The 17,854-nt window shown below is 37.6% G+C and overlaps 1 protein-coding gene across 9 annotated transcripts in view; it reads left to right on the forward strand.

Annotated features, from left to right (window-relative positions):
- The window catches only part of PKIB (cAMP-dependent protein kinase inhibitor beta), a 98,907-nt gene that overhangs the window by 43,345 nt on the left and 37,708 nt on the right, over positions 1-17,854 (forward strand). For 2 of the 9 annotated variants that reach the window (XM_070556925.1, XM_070556922.1), the window contains exon 3: positions 7,811-8,094. The exons of the other annotated variants lie outside the window; for them this stretch is intronic. The gene's annotated coding sequence lies outside the window, so the exon portion shown is untranslated. The remainder of the gene's footprint in view (positions 1-7,810; positions 8,095-17,854) is intronic. 9 annotated transcript variants of the gene reach the window in all.

Here is a 17,854-nt window from a genome sequence, read left to right on the forward strand (position 1 = left end):
AATAAAACCAATAAAAGTTCTCACAGTCCAGCTTCACAGATGGAGGAACCATGCAGCTCTTCCTAGAGCAATTAAGGGGCATAATTAAAGATAAGGGCTTTATCATGTATCAGGTACCTGGTGGGGTGTATGATAACCTTAAAGGAACACTTACAAATTTTAATTCTCTACTCTTGTCCTGAATCTCTGGATTAAGCTCTTTACATCATGTTGATTAGGATATATATTAAAATTAAGTTATTAATCTTTCATGCAAATTTCAGAGAAACCTGCCCAGAACCTGAGTTTATGAATTAAGAATAATTAAATATATTATGTCCTCTAGATCTTCTGGGGGCCTAAAATGTTTTTAGAATAGGTTGGTTTTGTGCTAGTTCTTAAATGATAAGTAGGAAATAGTAGATATAACTTATATTTGCAGAAGTGGTTGGGACGAGGTCATTATATTATGCCTTGACAACACCTGCACATATGGGCACTGGATTAGTTACTATATAATTATAGTAATTGAATGATCCTCACTAAACAATGAGTCAGATTTGATTTACAAATTCAGTAAAGTAATGAGATATATATAAGTTTTGGCTACATATTACTCCAAAATAGAGTAGAAAGTTTATTGACGTAGTTTGCTAAGTGCTTTAAGATGACTTAAATATTATCCCTTGAGGTGCAATAAATCCAACTTTTCACTAATTGCCTTCATTCATTTATACTGCATTTTTCCTCTTTTCAAGCTTGCTATTATTCTCATTATAATATAATGTGCACATCACGATGGAAGTTTAATAAGGTTGGAGTTGAAGCTTGACTTTTCCTTAGTAGTAGGGACCCTCTCTGTGAGGTAAGAACACTTCCTAAATTAAGGCCAGGGGAGAGTATCATGTTCTGAACAAGAACAGACCTGACTCAGGACCATTGCTGGCTGCTACATGTTCTTACCTTAAATCTGAACCAGGGTTTACTGAAGACAAGGGGTCTGGAGGAAACGTGGGTCTCTTCAATAGGGAAGTCCTCAACATTAGTTCTAATTGTGCCTTTGCTTCTACGGTTCATCACAAAATGAACAAAGACTGTATTATTACCTCAGAAAAGTTGTGAGAACTAGTGATATTCCTAGGAGTGGATTTGGTCAACTTTGGATGTGCTAAAACATGAAAAACGCAGTATCAGAGCCATAAGGCACTAACATTACTAAAGGCAAATGGAAGGGTTTATATTCCATGAGAAGGTGGAGTGAAAATAAACCAGGTAACCATTAATGGATTTCTTGTCCAGGAACTACTCTGGGTCCTCTGTTGAAAAGAATCCCTGTGATATGTGCCCCTTCCGTCTTTATTGCTCTGATGTGCCATTGAAATCGCAGTGGTGAGGCTCATAGGGAAGAGGCTGCTTTTTGGGAGCAGGTTCAGGAATGGGTCAATTCTAGTTTGCCAAAGCTCTAGGAAAACCTTTATCCTCAGAAAATGAGAAGTATTAGTAATAATTGGTTAGTGTGTTTGGGTTGGACTCATGACCTAAGTTTAAATCTTGACCCTGGCGCTAACTAGCTGATCGCTTGGGCAAACTCTCCCTGCCTCAGCTTTCTCATCAGCAAAATGAGGATAATCATTTCTATCTTGAGAATGTTAGGAAGACTATGATAATAATTCAGGTTAGTTGCCTAGCATATTTTAGTTCCTCAGTAGAAGTTATTTTTATTATATGTTTATGCCTTAGCTAGGGTCCCACCGAAAGAAGGACTTGGAACAAAGTATTTGGAGAAGACCGTACTATACCTTTCTTTTTTGGCTTATTACTCAAAAAGAGCCATAATGAAAACAAGATTAATGATTAGAAATAATTGAGGCCAAAGCAGAATAACATACACTGTGTGCTCATCTGTAAATCGGAGGTAGTAGTATCTGATTTATAAGATTATTATGAGGATTACATGAGCTGACATAGATGAAGGCTTCAAACCACGTGTATCACACAGGAATAGCTCAACAATGTGTTTATTATTATTATTATGTAATTGCTGGTATTATTTCTACTATTATTGTTAATGTAGAGTAGGGATTAAGCTGAGGCTCTGTAATCAGGGAGAACTGGGTTTAAATCCCTAAACTTTCTAAGCGGGCAACCTTGGGTATTTACTGAGCATCTGAAATTAGTCTCCTCCATAAAATGGAGATGACAGTGGTTCGTCTCCAGTAGGGCTGTTTGAGGATGAAAATCAACAACATAGAGAGTTTAGCATAGTTTCTGGCACATTTGAAGCACTTAGTAATGTTAGATGTTTATATAAACAGTGACAGTTATTTAGCACTCATTTGACAAATTTTTATTAAGCTCCTACTTACCATCTGCCAGGAACACTTGTAGATACTGGGGGTATAGTGTTGAATCTAACAGAATCGTAGCCTAACGGAACTAACATTTTGCAATAATATTAGACAGTAGGCTTAAATTATTTAATTCTTTTTAAAGATTGGCACCTGAGCTAACATCTGTTGCCAATCTTTTTATTTCTCTCTCTCTCTCTTTTTTTTCTTCTTCTCCCCAAAGCCCCCCAGTCCATAGTTGTATATTCTAGTTCTAGGTCCTTCTGGTTGTGCTATGTGGGACACTGCCCCAGCGTGGCCTGATGAAAGTGCCATGTCTGCGCCCAGGATCCAAACCAGTGAAACGCTGGGCCGCCGAAGCAGAACGCACGAACTTAACCACTTGGCCACAGGGCTGCCCTCTATTTAATATTTTTAATCAAAGCAATTTTTTTCATGAGGAACAAAAACTAAACTTTACCAAATAGAAGTCATATGGACTTTTTACATGAATAAAGATGTTTTTATTTGCATATTACTTAAATGGAAATGGATACTTCTAAATATGTTAAAATAATTTGTTTTCTTGACAAGCCTCATTTGAATTTTATTTACTCTATTAATTTACTTATCAAAATTAATGAGGCTTTATATATGCATATAAAATACACTTGAATGTATTTTAAAATTTCTAGCTATAGAGTTAGGGCGTACTTTTAAAATTGTTGGCATCGGGAGTATTCAGCCCTTACCATGCTGTTTCCCTCAGAGATGATCCGAAATTTAATTAGGCTTCTAAAAGATATTGTGAATGATGAATCTAATGATAAATCAAACTAAGTGTGAGATCATTCTGCAAGACCATTTGGCTGTTATGTGATTTATCTAATAGGTACTTGATTTTTATTTTTCCACACAAGCACTGAGCAAGCTTTAACTTAGTGAAGGAGAATATTATTTTGTCATCCTTAAAGCTCAAGGCAAAAATTTCACTGTTTGAAAGGAGACATATTCCTAACTAGCATTTAAAATGCTAATTTAGTAAACTCTCAGTCTCGAACATTTTTGGGTAAAGTTATTTATGTATGTAACTAACGTTGATTTAATGAAGTAGCAAGAGGGGAATTTGTAAATGCAAAAGTGAAGTAATTTGAAAATCTATTAGCTGAGAGATTTCAGCTCATGCTATCTTTAGAGGACACAAATAAAAAAAAGTCAAAAACAAGATGTTTTTAAATAAAAAGACATGGAGAATGACAGTCAACAATAGAAAGAGCTGCACAAAAGAAAAAAAGAATCAAAACATTTATCCTGTGCATGATATTAAAATATTGTGAAAGAGCTTGAAAATTAATTATCTACTTTAGTTTGCCTTCATAAATGAGTTGGAAATTTCAAATAAATTTCTGGATAAATGAGACGGCTAAGTGGTGCATCATTTGCAGATGTTTTCTGAACACAGCAGAACTTAGAGGATTCTGACGTGCATAAGAAAAACCCCACAAAACATGGTGGGTTTATCATACTTGTATGCACATTCATTGTTGTTGACAACATGGTCAAGAGCAAAGAAGCCCATGTTGCCTTATGCATTGAAAGACAATATGATGTGATGAAAAGAACATGGTGAAAGATTTCAGAAGACCTGGGTTCTAATTCTGCCTCTGCTCTTCACTTGGGCAACTCATTCAGGGACTAGGGCATATAGGCCCTCAGTTCTAAAATTGGAGGATTGAGAGTAAAGAGTGAAATATATTCTTCTCTAAGGCTCCTCCTAACTCTAGCATTCTGTAGCTCTGTGATCTGTTGTTCTCTTACAAACTAAATCATAGATGCAGTCATGGCCTCCTTGCGTAGACTTCCTGGCCAAGAGAGCTCACTATATGTTTAGAATGGTAATCACTAGAAAGCCTAAAAGGTATGAATATCTTGGAATTAAATAAGTGCATGGTTACTTATACTAAAAAGTTCCTGTTCCATTAAGCGCAAATTCTTGATCAGAATAAGATGAGGCAACCCCCTCTCCATGCCATTTTGTGGTCTAAAGGATGATTCTGTCTATTGTTAAGTGACCAGAGAAAGCATGTTTTTATATGGAAATGTTTGGGTTCTTGAGGAAAACAGACTTGGAACTAAGTTGTAAGTAGAAGAGAAAATCTCAGTGATTGACATATTCCTGCAATCGATATTACCATTCATCTAAAAAACTCACCCGTTTAATAAACTTTTCTCTGTACAAAGCAATTATATTTATAGATTGAATATTCATAGTTAGACATTTCTTACTATCTTAGAAGAATAATCAAAAGGTAGAGCGTACACAAGATGTGAAATGTGGCAAACTGGCATCCTAATTCTACACTCTGTGGTTAGGAAAAAGAGAAAACAAGCTCAAGTTGGGATCTGCAATCAGTATGTTTTTCAAGATGCTTCAAGAATAAATGGCTCTAAGGATAAACTTGATTGAAGTACTGCATGTCAATCGCCCCTCAGATATTCACACTAAACATTAACATCCTCTGAGGATGTTTTGCAGTAAATTTAACTTTTAAAAAATACCTTTATTGACATATAATTCGCATACCATAAAAGTCACCCATTTAAAGCATTAGATTATCTAAATTTACCGTAGATAAATCAGATTATTTATCTTTTATTATTTAGTTGTAATAGTTCTTATATACTCTAGATACAAGTCACTTATCAGATATATGATTGGAAAGTAGTTTTTCCACTGTTGTGGATAAACTTTTCACTTTTTGATGGTGGTTTTTACTGTGCAAAAGTTGTTACTTTTGGCGAAGTTCAATTTATCTATTTTTTCTTTTGTCACTTGTGCTCTTGGTGTCATATTTAAGAAAGAGTTTCATAACCCAAAGTCATGAAGTTTTACTCTTATTTTTCTTCTAAAAGTTCTATAGTCTTAGCTCTTATATTTAGATCTATGATCCATTTCGAGTTAATTCTTGTGTATGGTATGAGGTATGGGTCCAACTTTGTTCTTTTGCATCTGGAAATCCAGTTGTCCCTGCACCAGTTGTTGAAAATATTATTCTTTCCCCCATTGAATTGTCTTGGCGCTCTTGTTGAAAATCAATTCATCATAAACACATGGGTTTTTTCCTAGGCCCTCAATTCTATTCCATTGATTGACATGTCTATCATTATATCAGTATCACCCTGTCTTGATTATTATAGCTTTGTAATAAGTTTTGAAATTGAAACATGTGAGCCTTCCAACTTTGTTCTTTTATAAGATTGTTTTGGCTATTTTATATTTTTTACATTCCAGATGAATTTAGAAAAAATTTCTGCAAAAAAAAAAACAAGCTGGGATTTTGATGGGGCTTGTATTTGGATCTGTAGATCAATTTGGAGAATATTGCCATCTTAACGATATTAAGTCTTCAGATCTATCCATAAACTCTATCTTTCTTGAGTGGGCCCATTTCAAGGTGGAGGAAAATCTCTAGTGACATTCTCCATAGCACCGTTCTTGGCAGAGCTCTCTTTAATATTAGACAGTATTTTTTGTTTCAACTTTGTTGATGACACAAGACTGGGAAGGGCAACATTTGGTAGAATTGATGCTTATGTCAGACCAGATTAGTGAACTGAAATCAACAATTTGAAATTTGTCAGCCTTAAAAGTAAATAACTGTATTTAGCAAAAGAATAGGATGACATTATAAGGAGATTGATTCAGCATATGAGCGTGTTTTGTACATTATAAAAGGCTATTCTGATATATTTATTAGTTTAAAAGTATTATGTAAAAAGATCATCCTAATAATATTTGATATTCAGAATAATGACTATCAAAAACTGCAAGAGGCTCAGTGATTAAAAAGATACTGTCGTGTCCAGTACCTTCTATTTACCAAACAGGAAAAAAGGGTTAGAACATTTTAGAAAGATTCTTATGAATAAGCTTTGCAAAGGATTTACTCTTTCTGTCCAATAGCATATAGTCCCAGTGAGGTTATGGAATTATGAGTACTTTTTAGAGTTGACCCATTTTTCAGCTGGCTTTATTTCTTTCTGGTTTAAAAACAGAAAGCAAAAGCATGGAGGAACATCTCTTCATGAGTGAAGTGGCAACCTAAGCTAACATTGAGATTAGTAATAACAATAATTGCTAATATTTACTGAATGCTTTCTTTATAAAGTTGGTGGAATTACTAGTCTCACTTTACTAATGAGTGAATTGAAGTTTACAGAGGGTATGTAACTAGCCCAAAGACAGAGCAAGTCAGTGGTGGAGCTAGCATAACTCAAGGGTGGGAGTCTAGCTGCTATGTTTTGCTACCTTCTAAGAGACAAGCTTAAGCAAGAATTATGAAGGCTTAGTTTAATGGCTCAATTCCTTAAACAATCTCTATTTCCCTTATACTGATTGTGCCATTTCTTCTGCACTTCTTTTGCTTTGAAGAATTTCATGGAAATAGGCACTCTAGTGATTTTAGGCATCTCTTTGTTCTTTTGCGTGTGTTGGAACTTCTAAGCATGGGTAGATGTGGTGATGGATGGCTTGATATCTGCTAATAGCGAGAGGTCATGAGATGACACCAGGAAGAGGTAGAAACAAAAGCTTTTATGGGATATTTGGTTTATCTCAAGCTTTTATGTATTTTTTATGTATTATCTCAAGTTTTATGTATTTTTTAATCTAAGATCTATTAGCCTGATCCTCAGAATTATCTACACACTTAGGGACGCTCTAATTTGAGGAAAGTGTCTAATCTGAGTAAACGTGGCCTGAAAGAAGAGTCCCTTAAGTCACTCTGGTTCCCCAGGTCAGCACAGTTTATACCCATGCCCTCCAGGAGCCACTGATATTCCTTCACTTGCCCCAGATGGATGCCTCTAAAGGGCTGCCATACAAAGTACCACAAACTGGCTGGCTTAAAACAACAGAAATTTCTTTTTTCACAGTCTGGAGGCTAGAAGCCTGAAACCAAAGTTTTGGCAGGGCTACGCTGCCTCCAGAGCCCCTAGGGGAGGATCCTTCCCTGTCTCCTCCAGCTTCTGGTAGCCCCAGGTACTCCTCAGCTTGTAGATGCATTAGTCCCGGGTCTGCCTCCATCATCACATGATGTTCTCCCTGTATGTGTCTGCCTCCACATTGTCTTCCCTCCTTTTACAAGGATATCAGTCATAGTGGATTAAGGACCTACCTTACTTCAATCCGACCTCATTGTAACTTGGTTATAACTACAAAGATTCTATTTCCAAATAAGATCATATTTACAGACATTGAGGGTTAGGATGTAAAATATCTTTTGGGGGACACAAGTCAACCCTTAACACCAAATCTGGCATTTGTGATACTGCTTTAGTGTGACTGATTGAGACCAGCCCCTCAGAGAAACACAGAGGTGGGTGGAATCATTCTACTGAAAATCAGTTAGTCTCTTCGCATTTAGAAGGAATGCTCTTTTCACCACCTCCTTCACAAAAACAGTTGTATTTTCATGATTATGTGGATTTTCTCATATTTGAAGGTCCACAAGATGGTGTTGTTTCAACTCATGCAACATGATATGACAACAGTGACGCTGCAGTGCAAATGCAAATATCAACAACCGCAAAACCAATAGACTGAGCAGATGCTGTGACTGAACTAGCTGCGACAATCAGCAAATGATTGATGTGTGAAGCACAGCTTTCAGCAGCAGCTGCTTCTCTGAGAATTGGTTTCAGTGAATCCCCACTGCGGCTGCCATTTTTCCCTGAGCCAGAGAACTCCTGACGTGAACAAGGGGCTGTTACAGGAGGTGTAAATTCAGTGAGTAATGAATGTCACTGGCCTGGGTATGAGATATGTAATCATTCTCAAGTACAAGGAAAGAGATAATTTTGACATTAAATATATTTTGTTGAGTTTTGTCTCTTTTTGTCTCCTGTTCATAGTCTTCTTGCCTTGAATTTAATGTCTTGGAGTAAAGCTTATCTAAATAAGTGAATTCATCTTCCAAAAAGCAAATATAGTTAATGTAAAGAATTTAGTGTACCTAGTAAATGACACTCTGGGGGAAAATACATCTTTGTAAAAAGTATATTAAGACTTCCTTTTATTCTAAATCTGGACTTATAATGTCATAAACAGTTTTTAAATTCAGCTATGAGCATTCCTTGGACAACAGTGTGAATGACAGTCATGGAATGCATAGCCTGTACAGCCTAATGCTATGGCCTGCTGTGCGTACCTCTCCAGTTCTAGACAGGTGATGAATTAGAAAAGTAAAGCTTTTTTTAAAAAGAAATTTTTATTTATTTATTTATTTTGAGGAAGATTAGCCCTGAGCTAACCACTGCCAATCCTCCCCTTTTTACCAAGGAAGATTGGCCCTGAGCTAACATCCGTGCCCATCTTCCTCTACTTTATACGTGGGACGCCTGCCACAGCATGAGTTTTGCCAAGTGGTGCAATTTCCGCACCTGGGATCGGAACCGGTGAACCCAGGGCTGCCGAGAAGCAGGACGTGTGAACTTAACTGCTGCACCACCGGACTGGCTCCTAAAGCTTTTTTTAAGTTGACCTATATACCTGGATTTAAAAAAAAATCCTCAAAATGATGATGATGATGACAACAAAGACAAAAATAAACAAGACTAGACTGCATCCCTTAGTGAAGATAAGACAGAAAACCAGCAATGAGCATTTCAGCCTAAGCCTCTTTCTTGATGGATTAAGTATGAAATCCTAATGAGGTCAGTTTATTCTTCAGAGATTGTTCTTACAGACGCTGCTTAAGAGTCACTCTTCGAAAGACCCTTTAGGAATGGCTTTACCTCAAAATTCTGTTTCAGATTTTTTTCCTGAATTCCATTCTAAAATCTGAAACTAACAATCTGTATCTTAGCTAGAAGCATCTAAACCTGCAGCATGTTAAATAGTTAGCAAAGATACATGCCTCTGAATGAGTCCTCTAATACATTTCTCTTCTCTGGTGCTTTTCCTAGAAAGAAATAGCAATGACCAAGAATATCAGGACACAGTAGGTTCAAGAGGGAGACCTTCGGCCCAAGAAATAACAGCGTCAGTCTCAAGCAGGAATTCAGAGTTAGTTTTGAAAGGATATGGAGGTCAGGAAGAGGAAAAAAGCTTGGCTATAAAGTCAATGTTTTTTTTAATTGAGGTATAATTGACATATAACATTATATTCAGCTATACAACATAATGATTTGATATTTGTATATATTGCAAAAATGATCAATTGTATTAATGAAACAAAATAATTAAATTTGCATTTGAAAATTTCACAAATCTTCTCTGGTCCTGTGGTGGTAGTTAGTTATTTAGAGGCAATTTGGTACAAGATAAAGCTGAGTTTATTCTCCCTTCCCCCCAGTAAAGAAATGACCTGTGAAGTACTGCTAGTCATTTAACCTTCTAAAGTGTAGTTTGTCCTTTGGTACAAAGAACATCTTAATAATGACTGCCGTTTATTAATCACTTACTATGTGGTAGGTATTATGCTAAGTACTTTTCAGACATTGTCTCATTTAATCTTCATAACACCCTGTGAGACAGAAGTTTTGTTTCCACATTATAAATAAAAAGTTGGGCTGAAGTTGCCCAAGTTATAGCTGTCATGTTCTAGAGCTGGTCTGGCTCCAAATCTCGTGTACGAAGCATTATGCTGTGTTTAGTGTTAGAATCTCTCCCAGCTTTAGCCCTCTCTGACCAAACCTTTATGGCCATCTGTCTTCCTTTTCCCAGTGTTCTCACCGTTGACACTGCCTCTCAACCAGACTCAGGAAGGTCAACTTACAACCGCCCGTAGAGCTCCAACAGGCTGTCTGTGCAGCTATGAAAACTAAAGTCCAAAGTGTTTACTGTTTGGACAGAGAGTCACTCTGTCCACTTCATAAGAGCATCTTATCTTACCCAAAAGAGCACCAAATTACAACAATATCTATTTCACGAACAGCTTTTAAAATTGGAGAGCTATTATGGTTTTTTCGTGCTCCTCCCCCACCTCCCACCTGTGTTACTGGAAGATCACTTCTTGTACATAGGCAAGATGACAACACATTTTGTGTTAGTCCTGAACTGCCTTCAAGGACATTGCTGTGCTTTTTCAAAAAAGATCAGGCTGCTTTGAACAGATTACCGATCTTATCAAGGTGGGGATGGAGCATCTGGTGTTAAAAATATAATGCTAATAGGATGTCTTATAAAAACTACTTTGAAAAAAATATATTGTGTGTTCAAAGTGACCTCTGAAGTGAGTTCGTCAACTCTACTTTCCCACATATTTACTCTTTGCTGCTCCTGTGGGTTGACTTAGTCAAGCACCACTACTAATAATGAGTCAGTATGACTTTGTGTCTGGCAGACCTAGGTTCCATTCCTGACTCCTCTTGGCGCTGGCTCCATACAAACTCAGGCTCCTTCAGGCATCCAGTGGTATTAATATTTCCTTCTGAGAGCTTTTTTAAGGATTCAGTGAGAGTGCTTAAATCATCTGGAAAATCGTGGGCACTCAGCAATTATTTGTTCCCTTCCCTCCCAAAGAGTTGGTATATTCACTTTCGTATATAGCAGTTTTTACTGGCTTTCTTTTGTGAGCATCAATGTTTGAATGCCAGATCTAAATCAGCTAGTATGGATGGAGCAGTCTTGGGATTAGTACTTAAAATTGTAACTCTCTTTTATTATTAACTTCAGAATTACTTTATTCACTATGATGGCTAACAGTTTTCTCTTCAGCCCAAGATACACCTATTAAAATGTTGGAAGTCGTGTGGAACACATCAGGGGCTTATGAGCTGATTTCCTGGTGTTTTAGGATTATGATATAGGCAAGAAAGTAAAATAGGCTAAGAAGTTTAATATTGTTGGAAAAATTTAAAAGTTACTTCCTTTATTGGAGCTTTGCAAGCAAACATGAAGAAGCAGTGAGTAGCTTATAAGAAATGTGCCTCTGGTGCTTTAGTGGTGTGGTTTTCATAGGACGCATGGTGAGAGGGTAGAGAGAGGGGCTTTCCTGAATGATCAGAGTGGCTTTCAGATTATATGTCAAATGCCAGGAATTCTAAAACCACACAAACCACTCGAGGAGATGGGCAGAGCAGATGAGAGTGAAGCATGACAATTTTGCGTGTTGAATACTAAGTACCGTGAAACAGGATCTTCCCTCCTGCCTCCACCCCTGCCCCCTCCACTCTTCGCTGATACCAACTCAAAATAAGAAAAAAGCTTTTTTCTCCCAAGCTAATTTGATGGTGTACAGCAACCCTTGTTCAGATATTTGGCAATGATCTATAAAGGAGAGGTCATTTTCGGATAGGCCTTCCCATCTTGATTTACCTGAAGGACTGAGTAGTCGTGTCTGGTCATTATATATATAAATAAAAAGAGGAGATATGGAATCCCAAAATTTGAGCCAGTATTAAGGACTTTTAAAAAGATAGATTATGAAACTCCAGTATAACACTGAAGCAACAAGGACAAAAACAGTCTCCGAAACAGTGTAAAGACCATGGATAATGCAATCACTATGTGAAGAAGAAAGGAAATTACTAACAGACTTCTCTTCAAAGGAATGCAGAGGAATATCAATTTCTCATACCAAGTGAATTTGTATGATTGGTTTCGATGAAAACGTAGTGGTAAAGAATCCTGGAATTTTCTCTGATGTCCCTTGGGTAGTGATAATGTACATTCTGCAGGCTAAAGATAAAGAGAAAATCATCTAGGAAAAAGTTAATATGGTGGTGAGCTTCAACAATCTGACATGGATAGTAGGATGAAAACCAGAAAACTTTGGTCTGACTCCTCCTGGTTGGATGATCGAGGCCGGGTGGGGAAGGATTGCTGGAAGGCATGTTACAACAACGTTACCTGAATATTCTGGAATGACAGTGACCTTCCAGTAATTGGAAGGCATCTGGCAAATGATACAGATTCCCAAACTCTTGCTTCTTATAGTAACAGTTGACTTCCATGCTGCCAACTTTGTGTTAACTTCAAAGCGTAAATTTGAAGTTTAGATCCACTGTAACTTTGAATATAACTTCATAAAAGTCGGGGAGGAGGCTTTTGTGTGTTTGTCATTTCCACTTACAAACATCATCTGCCTAGAAAGAATGAGGACAGTAGCAAAACACTTCTGCTTTAATTTTCCTTTACTCCTCTCACCTCATTCCTTCCTCTATTATGAGAATAAAGAAAGGAGAGAATGATGTAAGTACCTGTTTGTTCTTTGTTCCCCTGGAATTCTGGAAATTTAAATTGAAACTAAAGCATGATTGAGACCTGCCTTGTTCAGAATCCTGATGAAAGCTTGTCTATCTCAAGGGATGATTACTTTAAATTTTTCATGAGACTTTTAAACAGATTTAAGAAGTTTAAATCACATCAAATTCCTTTTAAATTAGTTTGTCATCTTGGGTTAAAGTTAAGTCTTTTGTTCCATGTTTTCAATCATTACGCTTCTCTTATTAATGTAATAATGTTCTTTTTTTTCTCTTGCTGATTACTGCTTCCTCTTCCTGCCTTTTGAGATAACATCCTATTGTTCAGTTTTTGGCATACTCTGATCTCTCTTAGCCTGAGATTCCATCAATTCTCATCTTTTCAACTATCCGTACTATACAAAATCACTGAAATTCCATTTTCCATTTTCTCCTCCTGTCTGAGTTCCAGGCCCATAGTTCCAACTGCTTAGTGATGGCCACCATCTAACCTCCACCAGCTCTCCTTCTCAACTGTTGTTTTGTGTAGGGAACTAGCTTCCATTATCATAGTTTTAGGAAAGGACAGTATCTTGTCCGTTTATCCCTAAACATAAAACCTTGAAATTGTTTCAGTTCGCTGTTCCCCTTCATTCACTGTAGCCTATCACCACATTCCATGGTTTTTTCCATTTTCAAATTTTTTTTATATTCATCTGTATTAGTCAAGACATTGGTTTGACAGTTATAACAAAGTCCAAAAGAAACAATGGGTTAAACACAATGTAAGTTTAGTTCTGTCTGATGTACAGCCCAGGTAGATGGTTCAGGGGTGGTATAGTAGCTTAACTGTGTTAAGGTTGCAGGCTCCTTCCATCTTGCTGCTTTGTCATCACTTAGGTATTGTCCTTGCCACTTGGCAATTGATAGCTCACCACCACAGACACAGTCCAGTTTTCAGAAAGAGGAGCTGAGGAGGGAAGGGCCACACTCTTCTAGGGTATAACCCCAGAAATGGAATACATCCTTTTTGCTCATAGCTTATGTTTTAATGACAAAATCTAGTTGCATGGCCATATGTAGCTGCAAGAGGCTTGGTAACAGGGTCCTTAGCTAAAGTCCTTGTACCCAGCTAAACTTTCTATTTCTAGAGAAGAAGGGGAGCCAAGCTGTTGGGGGCCAACCAGCAGTATCTGCCACACCTTCCTTCATCCAATTTTACATCCCTTTGGTGGACCTGTGTTGCCCAATGCCAGGATTACTTCTAGAGACTTATAGCTTACTTCCAGCTGGATTGACTGTTTGCTCACTATCAATTCACCCATTCTTTCTTTTGAAGAGCCATCTTTTTTTTCTTGTTAAACCTCAGCTTAATAGCCCACAACATGAAGTCTCTGTTTCAATGCTCTTATAATCTGGTCCTATTCTCCTTTTCCAGTCTTCTTTAAACTTTTATTCATTCATTAGTTCATTTATTTATCCAGTAAATATGTGTTGAGTGCCTACTAGCTCTCAGGCTGGAGTCATTTGTTTTCCTAAGCTAGTTTTTTTGGGTTCTGTGGAGAGAAAACATCCTCATGACTGTCCATGCTTTCTAATGTCACAATGATTCATTTCTGATGGTTGTTTTTGCCATTGTAATGCTTGAGAGGTTAAATGTATCTTAAGAACAGCCTTTTAAAACCAGATCTTGAAGTTGAAGTGGTTAATTTTGCTTTTATGAAGCAGATGATGTTCACATTTTGGACTTTCAGGTTTGTGAAACCTGTGTTTAGAACTGTGGTTTGCCTTTAAAAACAAGAATAGAAAAGAATGCTTATTGAAGCAGCTATAATAGATTTGGTAGCTCATTGAAATTTAGAACACCTCAAATGCAAGCGTGGACTGAGTATTACCTCACGTGTTAGATTTTCTAGTTGCTTATTTGTTTCCGGTCAACTTAACCTCAGCCTAAGTCCCACAGACTGAGGTATAAAGGTCTACCTCACACAATACACCTCGACTGGGCTTGCCCTCCAACTGCGTTTCCTTCTCCTTCTACAGTCCTAGGTATTGTCGAGGCACACATTTATGTAATACAACTAACTTGATGTCATTTTTGTATTTGTACTTCATTCTTCCGGAGAAGTCGCTGGACCAGCTCCAGGGCTAGGGTGATGGAGAAGAGGCTGAATGGTACAAGTGCAGGGTCAAATCTTTATTTAATTAAAGTTTTGGTATTTTGTTCATCATGGATTATTTTTTTTTTTTAGATTTTTTTTGTTTTTTTTCCTTTTTCTCCCCCCGGTACATAGTTGTGTATTCTTCATTGTGGGTTCTTCTAGTTGTGGCATGTGGGACACTGCCTCAGCGTGGTCTGATGAGCAGTGCCATGTCCGCGCCCAGGATTCGAACTAACGAAACACTGGGCCGCCTGCAGCGGAGCGCGAGAACTTAACTACTCGGCCACGGGGCCAGCCCCTCATCATGGATTTTTTGCACTAATTTTTATTTGTAAAAAATGCTGCATTAAAATATTGTTTACCTTGACTTCTGAGATTTTTGGGGACCCCCTGACATCTTGTGTCTGAGGTGTATTGGGTCCTTCTCCTTTACACACATTATTTGCATATTGACGTGAATGGCTGCTTAAATCATTAAAACTTTCAAGTTAGAAAATATATATTTCAAAGAGAAAATAGGTATTCATTATTTTACCAAAACCTATAATAAAAAATTACCTTAATTACCATCAGCTCAAAGTGTAAATATTTATGTTTACAACTGAGATAAGATTTGGACATGCAGGGAAGCCAGTCCATGAAAACAAGTAGAGACAACAAAAGGGAAGATGGACAAGCACCCAGGATTAACCACTTTATCTACTTTATTATGTTGTCTTGAAATGGCTGGTCTTGTTCCATCTGCAGCCTGGCAGCCCCATCTCTAAAATGGCAGTGTAGTCCTGTAGGCTTCAAACTACACCTCTGGAGGGGGAGGAGAGGAGGAGGAAGAGAGAGTGGGTGGAGCCTCAGACCCTGAAGCTGCAGTTAGCCAGAGCAATTCAGTTCATATTCATCTTATATATTCTCCATTTCCTAAAGAGTTCATTTGATGGGGGAGAAATCCTCAGCTAAAAAAGAAAATCACAGCACTAGGTAATTTTCAAGGTCTCTGCTAATTCACAATTCTGAGTGTGCGTGTGTTTCTAACATGGATTTCTGCATATCCACCCACACCTTGATCTGGTCACCCTGCAAGGTGTACGTCACCCTTAGTGAGACCACTGGCTTTTTTGCCTTGGGTATCTCTTAGCTGCCATAAATATCACCAGAGTTTCTCTAGATTTAATTGTAATTCCAAGAAGGATAACGGAGAGATTTAGGCCTTGTGTGGTAGCAACGTCCTGCAAATTCTGCATCCTATATTGAAGAACAGGAAGAACACCTAGTTATATTTTTATTTTGTTTTAAATTTCTGTTAATGCATTTAACATATATAATAGTTATAACAGAGCATATAAATTATATTAGTCTATTAGTATAATAATATTTATAATTTATAAAAATAAATATTCATAAATAGGAGATGTGTGCTCAAAAAAAATTTGTTTTCCTTGTTGGGGCATGCCACTGTTCTTGAAACCTTTTCAGGAATTGCTTCTCTTTCACTAGTAAAATTTTTTTTTTTGGTGAGGAAGATTGACCCTGAGTTAACATCTGTGTCAATCGTCCTCTATTTTGTATGTGGGTCACCACCACAGCATGGCTTGATGAGTGGTGTAGGTCCGCGCCCAGGATTCAAACCCAGTAACGTGGGCCACTGAAGCAGAATGCACTGAACTTAAGTACTGCACCACCGGGCTGCCCTCATTAGTAAAATTTTTGATCTTTGATAACTTAAAGGATGAGTAGAGACTCTCTGTGTCTTAATCTTTAGCATATTTGTGTTTAGCATATCCCCCATAAATCTGAATTTTTATGTGTGTGAGTAATCAAAAATGTGTATGGGATATTATTTTCAAAATCCATTGCATAAGTATATTTTGATGTAACAAACTGCAAAGAAGTGGAAAGGGAAAAATAACTATGTTACTCTTCTGTTTATTTGTTGCTTTTTGATTCTCTTGCAATGGGCAGAGAGGTGAAAATTCATAAAATGAAAGCACAGATTTAATTATGGAAAAGGAATAGAAATTGTTTTTTTTAAAACATGAATTTTAACAACACAAATAACAGTGTTTAGTTTTATGTAATTGACTTTAAACTGGATTCCTGTTTGCAGTTTCTTCTAGATCTTTGCCAAAAGCTGCATGCAAATGTTTGAAAAATTAGGATTCTAAAAATATGTTTTCGGGGCTGGCTCCGTGTCCGAGTGGTTAAGTTTGCATGCTCTGCTTCGGCGGCCCAGTGTTTTGCAGGTTTGGATCCTGGGCACAGACATGGCAGCGCTCATTAGGCCACGTTGAGGCGACATCCCACATACTACAACTAGAAAGACCCACAACTAAAAATATACAACTATGTACTTGGGGGCTTTGGGAGAAAAAGTAGGAAAAAAAAAAAAGAAGATTGGCAACAGTTGTTAGCCCAGGTGCCAATCTTTAAAAAAAAAATATGTTTTCTTAATCTCGTTTTTTTAGGGATGCATGTTTACGTTACATTACATAAATTTTGAAGCTTCTAAGTTTTTATTTTTTAACTACTTCCCATATGATCTTTTTTTTTCATTTCTTTTTCTCTTCCTCTTCTCGGTTCCTTATATTCAGCCTCAACAAAGAGGCCTCACTGAAGGGAAACAGACCTAGAGACAGAGTGAGAGGAACAGCCAAAACTATATGAGAAGTTAGGTATAGGAACGACATTAAAAGATGTTTACTTTTGATTTTAATATTCTTCCAGGGTGATAAAATATGCATGCAGGCAGCTCTGAGTCTGAAAAGCACTTCATGCACCTTGACATTCAACAGATATTTATTGCATTCCTCCTACCACGTGCAAAACATCGTACAAGACAAATGAGTCACAGCCCATGTCCTCAAAAGGCTTAAAAAACTTATGTGAGGTGGGGACAGGAAGGCTGACACTAATCAGAAATTTATAATGTATGTGATAAATTCGATGATAGAAATATGCCGGAGTGTTTCAGAACACAGAGGAGGGAAGCTACCTAGCCCTAGGAGGCAGAGAAGCCTTCTGGGAAAGGGTGCCCAGGTTACCCCTGAAGGTATGAATAGATGTTAGCCAGGGGATGGCGGGGGTGGGGGCGTTGGGATTGAGGGCAAAGAACCTCAGCCTCTGGGGCAATATGAGCAAGGCACAGGGGTGCCATTGGCTGGGTGTGACTGCACAGCTTTAGGATGGGTACAGGTCAAGCGTGGGTGA

The sequence above is a fragment of the Equus przewalskii genome, chromosome 9 (assembly GCF_037783145.1).
Source record: "Equus przewalskii isolate Varuska chromosome 9, EquPr2, whole genome shotgun sequence".
NCBI classification, from domain to species: domain Eukaryota; kingdom Metazoa; phylum Chordata; class Mammalia; order Perissodactyla; family Equidae; genus Equus; species Equus przewalskii.